The sequence below is a fragment of the Zea mays genome, chromosome 2 (genome assembly GCF_902167145.1).
Source record: "Zea mays cultivar B73 chromosome 2, Zm-B73-REFERENCE-NAM-5.0, whole genome shotgun sequence".
NCBI classification, from domain to species: Eukaryota; Viridiplantae; Streptophyta; class Magnoliopsida; order Poales; family Poaceae; genus Zea; species Zea mays.
This window is the reverse complement of record NC_050097.1, coordinates 167,485,950-167,491,949: the sequence shown is the minus strand read 5'-3', so window position 1 is coordinate 167,491,949 and position 6,000 is coordinate 167,485,950.

The following is a 6,000-nucleotide window of genomic DNA, read 5'->3' as shown; positions in this document are numbered from 1 at the left end:
GGAACTAGGAAGGGCAGGGAAACGAGCACCAGGAGCAGTCGATTGATTGGTCTAGGCGGGGCAGGAGTGGGACGAATGAACATGGGTTGTCTGAAGGGATATGTGGGTGGGCGAGGAGAAGAACGATTTGAATTGAAAGGTCGGATTACCATCCTTGTCCTCTTTTCAGGTCCCTGAGTTGATCTTTCACTCGCGTATCCTTTTGACTTTCCTTGCCCCGCATTTTTGGCTTCAACTGACAGTGTTGTACTGACAACCTTGATGTATGTGAGGTCTAGACACGTTGCCATCTTGCGCTGGAGTCTGTCATTTAGTCCCCTCATGAAGCAATTCTTCTTTTTCAAGTCTGTATCCACTTGATCAATGGCGTGTTGGGAGAGGTGATTGAATTTATTAAGATACTGCATCACAGAATCTCCCCCTTGCTTCAGTCGGATGAACTCTTCCAGTTTCATTTATAGCACTCCTTCCAGAACATAATGTTCCCTAAATGTCAGTTTGAACTCTTCCCAAGTGACTTGATGTCCCACAGGTTGGATAGCAGATAAGTTTGCCCACCAGGTGCTGGCGGGGCCTCTTAACTGCTTAGCGGCAAATAGGGGCTTCTGTATCTTAGTGCATCGAATTAGCCCGAATTTTTGTTCCATCATCCGCACCCATTCATCAGCCTCCAGGGGGTCCTCCGCCTTGACAAAGAGCGTGGACGGGTTTCGGAGAACTCAAGATAGGTAGTGTCTCGTGTTCCTTGTGGTTGACCTCTTCCTCCGTGTTGTTGAAATTGGTTTCATGCCATTTCGCGCAGAAAATGCGTGTTGTCGGCGGTAGCGTTGACCAAGGCAGCGATAGCCTCAGCCAGGGTAGGAGGTACAAGTGGCGGATTGGGAGTGTCCTCCCCGCCGCCGGATGTACCCGCCCCATCATGAGCACGAGACCGGGATGGCATCTGAGGCAAAGAAACATTTGGAAATATAACATGCCAAACATACACCATCTTTATTACATTGCTGAACTGTAATAATTATACATACTCCATTATACAACTCGACTTCCTTACTTATTTTACATAAGTACATTACTTAAACTATACTATTCTAACTTTCTTCATCCTTAGCTGCTCCACCGCCTGCTTCAGGAGACCGTTCATCTGCAAGATTCATGGAAGGAGGGGCTCCAAAAAGGTCAATCCCCCCCCATCAGATCCTCCATTTGTTGTTCCAGATGGTCCAGCTCCCATTGCTGCCACTTCGGGTGGCATGTTTGGGTGTAGACGGTCATACAACACGTGCACCTCTTCATGCAAGGTGTTGCAGTATGCTTGCAGGTTTTCTAGGGATGTGTTAAGTTCTGTTACTCGAGCTAGAGCTTTGGCTTCACAATCCCAAGCAAAAGAGCGTGAGTTTATGACCCAGTCAATGGTTGTATCGCGTTCCGTAATTTCATACTGCAGGCGATTAATTTCGGCTGATAGTTCAGCAATGCAGCGACTATCGTGTGCACGCTCCCTACACCCATGGCATAGTTCAAATCCGAGTCAATCCACTCTGGCCTCCAAATCCCCGATGGGGTCGTTGCTTCCACTGTTGCTTCCTTCATGCCTAGAGACAAGCTGATGTCGAGGCACACCATGAGGTCCAGTTGATTTGCGCTCGGTAGTTTTAGTGCGCGCCATATCTCCATAAGAGGGGAATATTTTATTTAGTATAATTTAAACATGATGCATGCATAACCTAACAATTATGGGATCAATCTTTCGTCGATCCCCTACTTCCTTACATATAATGCACTCTGTTACCCGGTTTTAAAAAGTGACAACTAGAAAGTGGTAAGATAAGAACGAAAGAATTTTTCAAGGTAAGTATTTAAAAATTCTTTTGAAGTACTACGTAATGTCCGAAGAGACGGGCTTCGCTCCGATACTAGCTGTTACGGAACCTCCCAAGGTATTAGGCCCACCTACAGATGTCCTTGTCCTGAGGACCTCGGACAACCATGTAGATGTGTGTAATCACTCGACAAGTTCGGTCATCTGTATCATCATCATATCGCCCAAGAGCGCTTCACCCATCACGCAGACATTACACAAATAATTGGAGTAAGAATAAGCGGAAGGATTACAATAACATAATTTACATTCATATATAAAATATAGAGAATCGGCAGAAAAAGTAATAACATTAATTTCCCTACCTAGGTGTTTAGAAGATGCCTCGTACTCCACCATGTCCTCATCATTTATGTCATCAAGATTGACGAATGGGCCTAATGGACATGTAGTAGAATCCCTCTATATGCCTACAAAAGTGTCCTTGACATGTGCTCACTGGTCGGATCCGAATGGTTCGGCCATTGTAGTCGAATTGTCCGTGATGGTCTCGGATGTTCTGGTCGTAGGAGCTAGAGGGTTCGCAAGCTGCGCAGGAGCTCATACCGTAGGTGTCTTATCTGTTATGGTCGCTTGTGCCTTAGCTTCAACGGTCTTTGGTCTCCATTGCTTCATTGTGGGTACTCTAGATATGTCTTGTTGAATACCTGCTTAGCCTCCTTTTCTTTGTTTTCCTTTGCTCTTAAGCATTGGATCTCACGCTTTTGAGATCGTGAAAGACCCGATGGGCACCATCGGGGCATAAAATACGTAGGGTCGGGTATTTTGCTATTGGTTTTATCGTTGCTAACTGTGGCAACTTCTTTCCCTTGGCCGATTCACCAAATATCATCTACCCTTCATTGTTATCATTAATAATGACATCTGTAGTGCCTACCTTAATAACATCATAGACTGTCATTCTTGCTAATTTTTTGGAACTGGAAACCGATGACTTGGGTACTACAAATGTGAGAGTTTTCAACTTATTCCCCTTGCTGGATTGGTCGACCTTTGCGGTCGAGGACTCTGGTATTCTTAGTGAACTTGTGCCTAGGGATCAAATTGAGCACTCATTCGGTCAAATACCGAAGTTTGGGGTGTCCCCATTATAGATGTTGTGGCATCCTGTAGGCATATTGTGCATGTACCATAGATGATCCCCACATTTGGTTAGGCATATATGGTGGATGTGGTCCAATGACGCCATGGGGTTGGCCCCTCGCGAGGGAGACGGTGCTACAACCTCTATGAAGGGGAGATCTAATCTCCCCCATTTCGTTAATCTCTACTACTACTTAAGCGAGCAGTGTAGGCGTCCACATTTTCTTGTTCTGCCTCGCTCTCTCCGCAGCGCCGGCTCCCTCAGCCGCGTCTCGCTCCCTCCGCAGCGCCGGCTCCCTCAATGGCTGCGCGACGCGAGATGGGCTCCCCTTCCCTTGCGCATCCTGCCCTGAGATCGCGCAGACCCGCCAAATCGAGGAATCCGCGCCCCAAATCGAGGAATCCGCCTCCGCTGTGGAAGGAGATCGCCTCCGGCCCTCCGCTACGCCCCAACTCTCGATCGACATCATCGTCCGCGTTCGCTGCGCCCTGGCTCTCGGTCCTTCGCGCGCGCGCCCTTGACCCCCGCCACCGCGCCCCCGTCCGACCCCGCACCCCACCCCACGCGATCCCCGCCCCTAGCCCCCGCTCGACGCGCCTTCGTCAATCCCGTCCAGGAGCAGCTGGCGGCCGACACTACTCGCTTCGATCGACGTGCAGTCCTTCAACGCCGATCTGCTATACGAGCCGTGGGAGGTCCTCGACGAAGACCGCCGCCCCTTCACCATGTTCTGGAACAGGTGCCTGTGCATGCCAGACCCCACCGCACCACTGCTGCCGCCCAAGAGGATCAATTCAGGTATCCAAATGCACAACCGACAGAGCTCTAACCGTCATACTGTAGGCGGGGATCTGGTCCTTGCAGATCGGATCCAGTCACTGACATGGAAAATGCTTCGATCGCTTCACAGGTGACCTGTCCAGGTGCCCGTGGGACGAGCTGGTCTTTGAGGACGAGTCTGAGAGGGGCAGCAACGCACTGCTCGCGCGGGCGTGGTCACCAGGGTGGCAGAACGCCGACAAGGCGCTGACGGCCTTCCTCAACGGTTCGCTGATGGACTACTCTGTGAACCGCAAGAAGATCGACAGCGCCAGCACGTCGCTGCTGTCCCCGTACCTGCACTTCAGCGAGCTCAGCGTCCGGAAGGTCTTCCACCAGGTCCGGATGAAGCGCCTCATGTGGAGCAACGACGGCAACCACGCCGGCGAGGAGAGCTGCACCCTGTTCCTCTGCTCCATCGGCCTGCGGGAGTACTCGAGGTACCTCACCTTCAACCACCCCTGCAGCCACGAGAAGCCCCTCCTGTCCTGTCGCACCTCAGGTTCTTCCCCTGGGTCGTCAATGAGGTGTACATAATTAAAGTGCTGGTAATATACTTATATTTGGCTCAAGTGCTGCTTTTATTGACATTTCTTTTATTGCAAGAGGAAACATACAATTCATTGTATCAAGAGGAAACATACTACTGTCCCTTGCAGGATCAAGAGGAAACATACAATTCATTGTTCTTCTCATATCATCGTACAAGATGGACTGGTCCCCCTTTTTCATGATGCTATATGGAGTCTTCTAATTTAGCTAGATTTCTGAACTGAGCTTGCAAATAAAAAAGAACCGACACAATGGCACTACATAATTTTCAGAGCCATTGGGAGAACTGACACTGCTATCAGATTTGGTTTTATCCCTTCCACATTGAAAGGGAATTAGGCTTACACCTAGTCCCTAATAAATTTTGGTGATTGAATTGCCCAACACAAATAATTGGACTAACTAGTTTGCTCTAGTATATAAGTTATATAGGTGCCAAAGGTTCACACTTAGCCAATAAAAAGACCAAATATTGGGTTCGACAAAAGAGCACAGGGACAACCGGAGGCACCTCTGGTCTGGTGCACCAGACTGTCCGGTGTGCCACCGGACATATCCGGTGCACCAGAGGACTCCAGCGCAAACTCTTCGCCTTCGGGAAAATCCAGAGGCAACTCCACTATAATTCACCGGATTGTCCGGTGTACACTGGACAGTGTCCGGTGCTCCAAGGAAGTGCGGCCTCAGGAACTAGCCAGCTTCGGGAAAATGCAACGGCTGCTCCGCTATAATTCACCGGACATGTCCGGTGTACACCGGACTGTCCGGTGTAACAGCGGGGCAACGGCTACTTTAGGCGCCAACGGCTACCTGCAGCGTATTTATTGCGCCAGCGCGCGCAGAGGTCAGGCACGCCCATGCTGGCGCACCAGACACTCTACAGTACATGTCCGGTGCGCCACCGGACATCCAGGCGGGCCCAGAAGACAGAGCTCCAACGGTCGAATCCCAACGGCTTTGGTGACGTGGCTGGCGCACCGGACATGTCCGGTGTGCACCGGACTGTCCGGTGCACCATGCGACAGACAGCCCCACCAAACGGCTAGTTTGGTGGTTGGGGCTATAAATATCTCAACCACCCCACATTCAAGTTATCCAAGTTTTCCACTTCTCAACCACTTACAAGAGCTAGGCATTCAATTCTAGACACACTTAAGTGATCAAATCCTCTCCAATTCCACACAAGGCTTTAGTGATTAGCGAGAGAGATTTGCCGTGTCCTTTTGAGCTCTTGCGCTTGGATTGCTTTTTCTTTCTCATTTGTTCTTGTGATCATAAACTCATTTGTAACCGAGGCAAGAGACACCAATTGTGTGGTGGTCCTTGCAGGGAAGTTTTATTCCCGGGTTGATTTGAGAAGAGAAGCTCACTCGGTTCGAGGGACCGTTTGAGAGAGGGAAAGGGTTGAAAAAGACCCGGCCTTTGTGGCCTCCTCAACGGGGAGTAGGTTTGCGAGAACCGAACCTCGGTAAAACAAATCATTGTGTCTCACTCCGCATTTGCTCACGATTTGTTTTGCGCCCTCTCTCTCGGACTCGTGTTTATTTCTAACGCTAACCCATCTCGTAGTTGTGTTTATATTTGTAAATTTCAGTTTCGCCCTATTCACCCCCCCCCCCTCTAGGCGACTTTCAATTGGTATCAGAACCCGGTGCTTCATTAG